The sequence below is a fragment of the Callospermophilus lateralis genome, chromosome 1 (genome assembly GCF_048772815.1).
Source record: "Callospermophilus lateralis isolate mCalLat2 chromosome 1, mCalLat2.hap1, whole genome shotgun sequence".
Taxonomy (NCBI): domain Eukaryota; kingdom Metazoa; phylum Chordata; class Mammalia; order Rodentia; family Sciuridae; genus Callospermophilus; species Callospermophilus lateralis.
In genome coordinates, this window is record NC_135305.1 from 114,626,191 (window position 1) to 114,638,679 (window position 12,489).

Genomic DNA, 12,489 nt, shown 5'->3' on the forward strand with positions numbered 1-12,489 from the left:
GACCTACCCAGGACTGACATCCTTCCCGGGTCGTGTGACGGTACAGAAAGAGGCACTCGGGGAAGAGCATCATGTGACACAGATGACCCGGCTGAGAGCCAGGGAAGGCCAAGGACATAGGGGCCACCAGGACCTGGGAGAGGCCAGCGCCCTTCATCTGGGACCCCTCACCCGCTGAGCTGCGAGAGGCTGAAGTTCTGCTGTTTCAAGCCGCCCAGCTGCTGGTCAGTCTTCACGCCAACCTAGAGCACCAACGCGCCCTCACTGGGCCTCGGTTTCTGTAAATGGGGGCCAGTGGGCAGACGCTCGGCCTCTGGGTCAGATCCCGTGAGAGGACCCAGGTGAAACTCCTGGAAGAGAGCAGACGCACGCACAGTCCCCTGATGACCACACCACGGTCAGCCTGGACCAGCAGAGTCTCCCACTGAGGCCTCGTCTGCAGCCTCCAGAGTGCCCACACAGCCGCCAGACTCCCATGAAGAGGCCTGGACTCCATCTCTGCCTCCGTGGCCATCCTGGACAGTGACCACCGTGTGTCCCCAGGATGGCAGGATGAGAAGGAGTGAGAGCAGCAAGACCTGGGCCAAGACACGGTGACCACCTAGCTCCTGGACCTACTGTGCGCCAAGCACTCAGTACCCAAGACATCCAGCACCCAGAGCACCTGCAGGGTCAGTGCCACAGTACTGTCTCCAAGCTCAATGTCCTCACCTGCAAAACTGCCTCAGAGGAGCCCGGAGGAGGATCCCCTGGGGAAACATAAGGCCTTGCACACCATTGCTTAGTAAGAACTACCACTGGTATTTTGTAATGATCTCTTTTTCACACTTGAGAAACTGAGGCACAGAGAGATCAAGTAACTGGCTCCAGGTTGCACAGCCCCAAAGAAGCAATTGACCCAGGATTTGGAAGTGGGATACAGACTTGGATCTCCTGCCTCTCGTCTCTGGAGAGGAAGGTCACTGCTCCTGCCTCCTGTAAGGAGCTGGGATGGCTGGGTTGGTGGGGGTGAGTTTTCAAGCCTGAGATTAGGCAGATGTTATATAAGACGCTGAGTCCACCTCACCTGGTGTCCATCAGCGAGCGAGAAAGGACCCGGGCATGCCGCCAAGGGTCCTGCAGGAGGGACCCCACCGCAGCCTGGCAGGAGAGCCCGGCTGCAGGGCGGGTAGACTGTGGGCGACCCCTTCTTAGGAAAGCCAGGCACCTGCTCTTCCTCTGTGCCCCTTGAAGCGGGCCCCTCTGTCATTTCCGGGACACCTCAGTGGTGCCCATCTCATCCGGGGCCAGGGGGCTCACAGGTCCCGAGCTGAGGGTGGGGGCCGGACCTGTCTCCAGACACACATTCAGATGGCATCCTCGGAGCCAAGGGGTGGACAGACTGCTACCCTCCCGCAGCAGGAGGTGGGCCCTGCTGTCCACTCCCCCCCCCCCCGTCCCCCACCGGCCCACCCCTCCCCCATGGATCTCTGAGGCTGACGGGCCACCGGCCACCCAGCAGCAGCATCTCCTGGGAGCTCCTCAGAACCGCAGACTCTTGGACCCCATCCCAGGGCCGCGGAATCCAAATCTGCATTTTAGCAAGCTCCCCAGACGCCTGGGCACATCCAAGTTCAGGCAGCACAGGCCGAGCATCAGGAAAGCGCTGGGGTGGGAGGGACACTGGGAAGGCAGCCGCGTGATGTCTGTGCTTATTTTGGATTTCACGTCTGAAGGTCACACTCCACTTGAGATCCTTGAAAAACCTTTGGCCAGAATTGTCCCTGCTATGCTTGGGATGCTGGATGACCCCCAAAGTCCCTGTGTTAACGGCTTAATCCCCCAGGTGGTGCAATTGGGAGGCAATGGGTTCTTTAAGAGGCAGGGCCTGGTGGGAGTCTTTAGGTGTGTCCTTGAAGGGGGTTGTGGGACCCCAGTCTCTTCTTCTCTTGCTCTCTCTCTTCCCTCTGCTTCCCAGCTGATGAGGTGAGCAGATCAGCCCTACCATGTGCCCCTCACAAGGACATTCAGCACAATCACCAGTGGCCCAAAGCAATGCATCTGCTGATCTTGGACCAGAAGCTCCAAAGCTTTGAGCCAAAACAAACCTTTTCTGTTTATAAGCTATTTTTCCTCAGGTAGTTCACTATAGTGATGGACAGCTGACCAATACAACCCTTCAGCCCCATATATCTGACCACTCTCAATTTCCTTGAAATGGACAGGGAGTGATGGACAGCTTAAGAAGCATTATCTCACTTAATCCTCACACCTTCCTGGAGAGGAGGGCATCATTATCCTCCCCCATCTCTAGGTCTGGAATTGGAGGTAGTATTGCCAGCCCAGAGCCACGTGGCCAGTGAGTTACAAGCTGGGCCTGCAGCAGGTCCTTCTGTTAACAAGCCTCTCTTTGGCCACAAGGGAACTCATCTTGATGCACCAGAAACATAGCCAACATAATCCTTGGTTCCAGCTCTCTGCTCTTATATGAAACACATCTGCTCACCCCTCCCCCCCATCCTTTGTGGGGTTACTGTTTGTTTATTTCAACTGTCCCCAGACTTTTCTTCAGGCTGCATTGAAAATACCATAAGAAAAGACCTCAGGACCTTTAGCTTCTTTATTTTTGAATCCTCAGTGTCCGGGCTTCTTGTTTGCATATAGTAGGTGCCTAGTAAACTTTGGTCAAATTTCCTTTATTTATGTAGCTCAATTATGATATAGCCCATCACCAGTAGCTCATTACCACTTCACTGAACTGTTTGGTTGGACTTAATTTATGGCTTACCTGCCCAGTGGGGGCGTTATTTCCTCCCGAGGGGCTGGTTCTTGGCTGCCTGCGTGTGTAACGCTCAGATCTACATTCTGTGCATCTACAGAATATCTGCAGTATTCAATTTTCAGGGAAAAAAAAAGATCTAAAAGGGCTCCCCAGTGAGTGATAATAATATTAAAAAAAAAAGATTTGATACACAGGTTCATAATAGAATTCATTCAAAATTAAATTTAAAAAACCCAGATCACAAACACAAATAGAAGACTCGATTAAATGGTTCACCAGGCCAGCGGAAGCCTCATGGGAACGCTCACCCTCCGTGGAGGTCAAGTACAGCCGCTGAGAGGACCCGGGGAGACCACGTTACATGACAGAAATCAGCTTAAAATGTCGAAACCGGTGCCGCTGGCTCTGGTGACAATGACACCGGTAGGCTCGGCTGTTTTGTGGCTTGCACGATCCCTTAGGACAGTGGCCTGCGTTTCTGCCCAGCGAATGCAGGAGGATCTTCGTGCCCTTTGACCAAAGGAATCCAACCCAGGGAGTTTGGACTGGATGGTAGCGGAGCTGTGCGCGGGTGCTCATCGGCCATGAAGCCAGCAGAGGGGCTGCACTTAGAAACGCGCCCCCCCATCCCGACTGCGTTACCTGCCCCCCAGCTCCCCACCTGGGGAGGGCTGCAGGCTTCACTGCAGAGAACGCTGGACCCTTGGGATTCCAAAGTTTGAGCAATGCCCCCAGACAGGACAGAGCTCCCCCGCCCAGGACGTGGAAGAGAAGGACTCTCTGGGTGCTTTGTGAGCTTGGGTCAGATGCCACCGGATGACGTCAGCCTGAGAGGCCAAAACCTCACAAAGCACTCTGGTGTGTCCACGTCCCCAGCACAAGGGCCTTGCCAGAGGCAGACCGGTGAGAGCCACCCGCAGCAGGTGTCTGCATCTCACGGTATGCATTCAGCAGGAGCATCCTGCAAACCCGTGCAAGGTGGGCAGCACCCAGACACTAGGAATCCAGGAAGAAACAGGGACCTGCCCTCGTCGCGCACACAGCCGTGTGGGTCAAATGGTGTAAACTTGCACCTGAGAGCTATGGTGTTGTCCCCGAGGGGTTGGGGCCAGGGCAGGGCATCCAGAGAGCTGAGGTTAAGCTGGAGTTCAAAGGAGGTCTAGGAGAGGAGGGAGCGGGAGTAAGAGTCCCACGTGTGAAGAAAAGCCTGTGGTCCTAGTGGTCCACCCCTGCCATCCCTGCTCACAAAGGAGACAGGAAAATGAAGGAGGCAAGACAAAAACAGGGAGGAGGATGAACAAGGAGGTGAAGAAACAAATAAGAGCCCAGGTGGAGAGTGGGCGGCCGATAAGCAGACGCGACATTCAAGGATGAAAGAGAAACGTGCGCGGAAGAGTCCGTGGACACGGGGACGTGGGGAGTAGGCGATAAGCCGAGAGAGCGGGAAGAAAGCAGCAAGCGAATAAAAAGCAGGTTTCCTCCCTGGTAACATCTCTCGGTGGCCAGAATGGCCAGAGGGTCCGGTTGGCAGGAATGGAATGTACAAGTACGTACGCAAGAGACCTCCCGGCTCGCTGGGTGGGGTGAGCTACAGTTCGCACCTGGGCTGCAGCGACGGAGAAGCCTGAGCGACCCTGGGCCTCGGGGTCACCTCTAGCAGGCTCGGGTGTGGCCCAGGCACGCAGCTTGTTGAAAGGTCCCTGTGTGGCTCCGCGCAGTTACAAGGCCAAGAATGACTGGAGTAAGGGACCCGCTCCACAGTCAGGGGCCTGGTCCACAGCCTCACCTGGGACCGTGTCTTGTTAGAGACACAAGGTCTCAGACCCCTCCCCAGGCCACTGTATTAATCCATTACAGCCCCCACGGACTGCTAATTAATTCATAATGAACAGGAATTGTTGGGCCCATCTTCTGGCAGGCTGGGAGTCCCGGGTGGAAGAGCTCCGCGCCGTTTCATCCCATGGCGGAAGGCGGAAGGGAAAGAGAACGCGCGCCAAGCTCCAGCCACGCCCACCCTGCCATCCCCGCATTCACCCCTGACCCCAGCGGCTCTTCAAGGCCCGCCCCCCAACACCAGCCTTGGGACTATTTTTACAGCACATGGACTTAGAGGGACACATTCAAACCACCACACGGACTGAATTGGGAGCATGAGGGAGGTGCCAGCCATCCGGGTCTGAACCAGTCCTCCAGGTGGGTCTGATGCTCACCCAGGTCTGACACCCTTCCTAGAGGGGACGCATTCTCCAGTTACAGCAGAGAAATCGAAGGTTAGACTCAAAGTACAGAGTCCCTGGAGTGACAGAGCCAGCCTGTTCTAGTCCAGTGGTTCTCAAAGGGGTAGGGAGTAATTGAGCGCCTGAGGGACATCGGGTGACGTCTGGAGCCACTTTTTATTTCCAGGACGGAGTTTGAAAGAGGCGCACTACTGGCATTGGAGACACCATTGAACATGCTACACACAGGGGCACCCCCCACCCCAAAGATTTCTCCAGATTCAATTCCAATAGCCAGGCTCTTCTTGAAGGCTGGACTGGACAGGATGGGGTGGACCCTGCTCCGCCCCTCCCCCCTCCCCAGGACCTCCCCGCTTAACCCGGATCGAGGTATGAACGTCGCCTCCTGGGCACAGACACCTTCTCCAGTCACCTGAGATTAAGAAGTCCTGCCAACGACACCAAGCTAGGTCCATGGACACGGGGACACTGGAATCTCAGCAGGGAAGCCCCTGATGGGACTTGCTTTGTTCCCGGCCTTCCTGAAATCATATGATGAAACTGGAAGGGACCCCACAGGATCCTGTCCAACACCCTCAGTTTATAGACAATGAGACAAGCCAGAGAGAGGAAATCCCTTCCTGATCCCACTCCTATTCCATACAGATTTACTAAAGATATCCTGGGTCCAAAGTCCCATGGTGACAGGAAGGACATAACCCATGGCAGACCAGGCAGATGACCCCTGTCCTCACGGAGCCCACTGTAAACATGACATCAGTGTCATTAGCAGGACTTCTTAATCACAGGTGGCTGGAGAAGATGTTGCGGTGAGGAGGTGACAGTTGTACTGAGATCCGGGATGAGGGTCCTGGGGAGGGGGTGGGGACGGTGCAGGGTCCACCCCATCCCTGGGACTGCAGCCTTCAGGAAGAACCTGGCTTTTCCCCACAGCACAGCATCCACTGCTCACTGATCTGGAGGGAAACAGACATTTAACTGCAGCCGGGATCCAGAGCCTTACAGCAGCCCCGGGGAGTTTATCGCATCTGAGACTCTGATACCATCTGTATTAGAAACGAGAATCCGACCAGACTGCTCATGAAAGATTAGCTTGAGTTCTTTCGGGAGAATAAATGGCTTATACCAGCTCTGGCCCACTTTATCTGCCTGCTCCTGCCAGCCAGCTGCCCTTTGCCTTCCATCACGTTGGCCACGCGAGGACTCCTGAAATCAGTCTGTCGTTTTCAATTCATTTCAACTTAAAAAAGTCTTTTGTGAGCATCCACTCGGTCTGGGTCTGGGTGGAGAGTTGCAGGGACCAGGGGGTGGAGAGGAAGCTCAGCCTTTGAAAGCTGCATGGGCTCCCAGGAGTGGATTTTTTTACACATCCATTCATTCAACAGATGCCACCTGAGCAGACCCGCTGTACCAGGCACTGAGGATGCCGAAGTCAAAGACCCCAGCCCACACTCACATGGCACGTGCCCTATGTGCCAATGTTTACAAAGAAGCATGACAATAGAATAGGGAGTCATCAACCCAGCCCAAGAGTCCCAAGGGTCCTCCTGGAAGAGATGATACCTGAGAGGAATTAGGGGTCAACCAGGTGCAGGAAGGAGACCAAGGCACCAGCAGGAGCCATGCACAGACAGCAGAGCACATTTGGGGCTAAGAAAAACAAACTGGCATGGTGTTAAGGCCTTGGTGGGAACTACCTCATTTAAACTACCACGACCTCTGGTACAGGCACAACTGTACTTTTTCCTATTTTTACAAGAGGAAAATGGAATAGAAGGACATACATGTAACTATCAAATTGTAGAATTGGATCCAAACCCAGACAGCCTTAAGGTCCGACCTATGTTTCTAACAATTGTGCTATGTAATGAGTCTTTCTAGGAAATTATATATAATGCTTTATACTTGGATAATTGAATTGTAAAATTTCAGAAGTAAGGAGGAGAGCTTAGGCTATAAATGCAAGCCTGGACTGGAATTGAGGAACCTCAAGCCCAGTGGCAAACTTTATGTAGGACTAAGTGATGTAAGCTGTAATCCCAGCTACTTGGGAGGCTGAAGTAAGAGGATCTCAAGTTCAGGGCCATCCTTAGCAACTTAGCAAGACCCTGTCTCAAAAATAAAAAGTGCTGGGGATCTAACTCAGTGGTAGAATGCTTTTGGGTTCAATCTCTAGTAAGCAAAAAGAGTCAGACCTTATTCTGAGGGTAAATTCTGAACAATTTTAAGCAAAGGAGTAATATGGTCATATTTGAATTTTAGAAAAATCATGGAAGGTGGATCTTCTGGAGAGAGAGAGATTGGAGTCAGGGCAGTCAATGGGGAGGCAAGAATCCAGGCTAGAGATGAAAATAACTTAGAACACAGGTAAAGGAAGTTGAGAAAATGAATGCAATTTTGTGATTGAGTGGTTACAGAGGGAGCAGGAAGGGATATTTGCAGACTTGTGGCTTCAAATAAGATGATCACAATAGCTGAAATGAGAAGAAAATTCTCTTTTCATCCAAAAAGAGTAAAAGAAAAGCACTTAGGGGTAATTTGGGGGCTATCATGTGAAGATGAAATGGCTTTCACCAAGACAGGCAGGGTAGTCATTCTTGTTATCTACACTAATAATCTTAAAAGAATGGGGGCAAATATTCTATATCTACAGTCATGATCTCAACATAGAGTTTTGCCTTGAAGGAAAACTGAGGAGCAAAGAAAGAGGAGGAACCCATGGACTCACAGCTGGAAGACTCTGCTGCTAGTAGCAGACTTAGCCTGCCAAGAAAGAACAAAAGCCCAGATCCAGAGGGGTCAGAAGAAGAGGCAAAAACTGAGTACAAGTACTGAAAACGCAAGTGAGAGTATGACAAAATAAGAGGTTAAGAGGGAAAAGAAGGAGACTGGACTTGGAGACAGAGAGACCCTCAGGTTATTTACACAGCTGTAGGAGCTTTTAAGGGCACCATCTGTGAGGTCGCTGTCCAGCACAGAAATGCCTGAAGCATTTATAGGAAGTGCCCATGTGAGCTGCTGTCCATTGTCCTGAAATCTCTTTGTGCTCCAAGCTACTTAAAGTGTCTTCTAATCCTGGAATGCTGAGGTGGAGTATATCTGCCCCATCTCTCCCAGGGCTTATCATTTCTTTTAATCTCTTGATGAAAAGTTTGTGATTCCTGAACTATTGGAGAAAAAAACTGAGCCATGACTTAGGTGTGACTAGGTAGGCATCTACATTTATCAACATCTGATTTTGTTTCCAATAATTTCAAAAGTATTTTACCTTTGGAAACTTGGGAGAAAATCTTTCCCTATATCCTGGTTGGGCATGCTTAAGGTCATTATGGATGTAATGAAAAATTAAATGATTCACTATCCAAAGATGGACATCAGCTTGGGGCATGTGTTCAGTGTGTTCAACTAACAAACATTTCTTGATCACATTTTGTACTTCAAGGAATCAGGAAGGAAGGGCATAGAAATGGACTGTGGTCCCTGCTCTCATGAAACTTACAGCCTAATGGGGAAGACAGACATTGAGCAATGAGTTACAGGAGAAAATATTTTTGCACATAGGAGACTAGTGGTGTGTGCCTACTAGGCATAAGGCAGATGTGCTACGAGAATATGAAATTGGGACCAGATGCAGTGGCACACCTGTCATCCCAGTGGCTCAAGAGGCTGAGGCAGGAGGATTGCGGGTTCAGAGCCAGCCTCAGCCACAGCGAGGCCCTAAGCAGCTCAGTGAGACCCTGTCTCTAAATAAAATACAAAATAGGGCTGGGGATGGGGCTCAGTGGTCGAGGGCCCCTGAGTTCAATCCTGTTACCCCCAAATAAAAAGATATGAAATTGGCCCGTTGACCAAGATGATGTCTCTCCATTAAAAGAATATAGTTGCAAATGTGGTGTAGACACAGGCATAGCAACAGAGAGAGTGGGCCAGACCTGGAGGATAGTGGTCTTTCAGAGATAGGGCATTTCAGAGACATCAGCCTGGATTGGGGTGACTGGAAATGGTTTTGAGGAAAAAGTGCCACTTGTCAGAGGACCAACACAGAGAACAGTGGATTTCAGTCAAGTGAGTGCCCTAGAGGTGAGGAAGAGTGGTCCAGGATGATCGAGAATCAGAGGGAAATACGATTGGAGAGGTGTGTCCAACTCAGCTCCAGAGGTTCTCGAAAACCTCGTCAAATCATCTGGATTTTGTCTCCAGTTGTACTCTACCTAAGAGAGGAATTCTGAGAGCAATAATCTGGTGACGAGGGGTGGAAGGGGTACATATGGAACTCAGGAGGCACTGACCTACAGATGGAAGATCAAGATCTTTTTTTTGATGGAAATTTGAGATCCTTCTTGGGAGAACATGTGTGGTAGGTGTGAGACCCAACCACATCTCTCCTCCTGTGGATCTGCAGATATACCCAGGGATGGAGGGGGAGACACTGAGCCGGATGTGGCAGGGAACCAGGATGCAATTCAAAACACCCATCCATCCATCCTCCATCCATTTCTTCAAGTGTTTCTTTAGCCTCTTCTATGCACGGACATCAGAGCTGCGGCCACTGGTTAGGTACACACAGATACCAAGCCACTCTGAAGCTTCCTCCCTGGTCGGAAAGACAGATGTGGAGGCCGAGTGGGACCAGAGGTCAGAGCACTCAGGGGACATGGGGCAGGGGCTGAGATAGTCTAGAAATCTGGGAAGGTGGCGTTCAAACAGAGAGCCTGAAGCCTGAGTAAGGAGCTGCCGCTCGTCCCCAGGAGGACCAACATGGGCGGGTTGGTGCTCCAAGTCCAAGACACGGAGTTCAAGTGACTTGTCAAGACAAGGCTCAGTCCCCAGGGAGAGTCCAGCATGAGGTCATGAGAATCTCAATGCAAATCCAACTCAAAATGACGCAACCAGCTCAAAACTGAGTGGCCATGTCCCTTCACCCTCCTTCCCATGATCTTGCCCTGCTACACTGATGACTCCTCTGTGTCACTAAAGCCATCTCCTCTAGGAAGCCTCCCTGGGCACCATCTTCTGGCTCCCTTAAGCTCCTATAGCAAGAACTCCGGGTGCCAGCCAGCACTCCCATGCTGCCCCTGGTCTCCTGGCTGCTGGATGCCACATGATGTAGCCCTTCCCTCAGTCTCATCCCACAACTACATTGGAGGCTGATGTTCTCACCCTGATATATAACTACTCAGGGTCCACAATTCGATTCCAAATCTTGCTCCACTGCTTACTGTGTGACCTGAGGCAGGTGTGTACCCTCTCTGATCCTTGTTATCTTCATCTGAAAGGCAAGGCTGGTAGTAACCCCTACCTGTCCAGGTGCAGTGAGGATTGAAGGGAATGTTCAAGTCCACCACTGGGGGCATTTCCCCCTCACCCCTGTCTCCATGTCACCATGACTCGGGTAAATGATGTAAGGTACTGAAGGTCACATGGAGAGTGAGCGGAGACCTGTGGGTTTGGCTGGAGCCTCTCTGAGTCCAGACGCCACCTTGTCCCCACGCTGCTGCGGTACGGTCGCTGGTCCCTTTCATCCCCTTCAACCATGCACTGAGGACACTCAGGGACAGGTCAGCCCTGCACAACATCTCTCTCCCCCTCCCCGACCACCGTCTGAAATAGCCACCCCCCCCCAGAGTCCTGGGGGTCAGCTTTGGCCCCGCCCACACCCAGCCTGGTCCCGGGACTTGGCGACTCCAATCTCTCCCACATTCCATTCCCCTGGAGACCCCTGGACTCGTCGTCTCTCCCCTGGACTCCTCTCTCGGTTTCCGGCTCTCCCACTGTCCAAGTTCCAGCCTGAGAGCAGAGGGGTCTTTATAACCTGGTCAGGTCACCTCTGCCGCCATGTTTAAATCTGCCCCCGGGGCCCTGGAGACACATCCGAACCCTTCCACGTGGACCACTGTTGGCTCTCTCCCAGGGCAAGAATTCTAATCACAAAATGGACAGCGAGGAACACAAAGAACAAACCCGGGGCCGTTCCAATTTTGGATTCTTGGCCAGCTGAGATGCATTTGCTAGGGCAGGCACTGCAGGGGTGGAGTTAATATCTGATGACGGCCAGGGCATGGAAGAGGACAGCAGGACACAGACTCCACCCGAGCTGGTGGGAAGGAAGCACCAGAAGCAAGAAGAGTTACGTTGGACTCAGGCCCTTGGGCTGGTGTCTTGTTCTTTTTGCTCTTTGGCTGTGTGACATTGTACAAGCCAACTAACCTCTCTGAACTTCAGTTCTGGTTATTTGTATACAAAGACAAATGAAGAAGATGGACAAAACAGGCTGCACATCTTCTAAGGTTTAACACCAAAATAGGGCATTAGAATGAACCAGATGAAATCACCTACATGACCTTTTTCTCCTTTTAACCTATGAAAATAGTCATTGCATGATACATCAAACTGCAGGTTGGTAGACTTTTCTCTAAAGAATCAGATAGTAAATATTTGAGGCTCTGGGGGTTATTCAGTCTCTGAGGTGACTATTGAACTCCATCCTTGTAGCTTGGAAGCAGCCAGAGACAATACCTAAAAGAAAAAAAAAAATGCATGGCTGTGTCCCAATAAAGCTTTATTTACAAAACCAAGTGGAGGGCCAAATGTGAGCCGTGGGCTATAGTTTGCCAATTCCTACTTTAAATCCCTGGACTTTCTGTGGTCCAAAGGAAAGGGGAATGGCAGGGATGTGAAGTTTAGGATGTCCATGGAGTACCCAGGACAGTAGCTACCAGGAAATGAGACAGTGTCCCTCCCTCCTTTCCTCCTATCCTCTTCCAAGAAGGACAACTTGGAGACAGCCACAATGCACCAGATCTCACAGGTCGTGGTGCATTCCTATTGCACTGGCTGTGTTTGAGGGTGGAGGAAGCGTACAGGCAGGACCACCTGCGGCTGACCCTTCCTCTGTCTGTCCCCCACTCTCGATGACATCATGGACAGCACTTCAGGGTCCCGCATGCCCTCCCTGAGGCTGGTCCTCCTGCAGACATCCCCGTGGGAGGAGATGGAGATGGTGCTGCTCAGACAAGAGCCCTCGAGTCGCCCTGTGCACAGCTTCCTGACCTGGGTCCCCTTAGCTCGAGCTCCGCCTCGTACGCATGGGGATCCGCCCTGCCTGAACAGACACTCGTGCGTGCAAATTCTGGGCTGGGAAGGAAATGAATGCTTCCACCAAATTAGGCCAAGTAATACCCGTCTTCTCTAGGGGCAGATTATTTAAATAGCATCAAAATCAATTTCCATGCCATTAAATATTCTGGTCTGTGTTTTAATTGAGACGATTACATATTCCTCAAAAAGAGAAGAGCTATTTGAAGAATGGTGTCTTTTTCTCTCTCCCTCTCGCCGGAACCGGCAAGGAAAGCACCTTGGAGAGATGCAGACCGCCCATTAGCCCGCCTCGGTTCCAATTCATCTTCTCTAGAGCTAACCCGGTTTATTATTTTTCTTTAAGATATAAAAATGGAGCTCCAAGAGGCACCCAGGGTGCTGGGAACTCTGAGT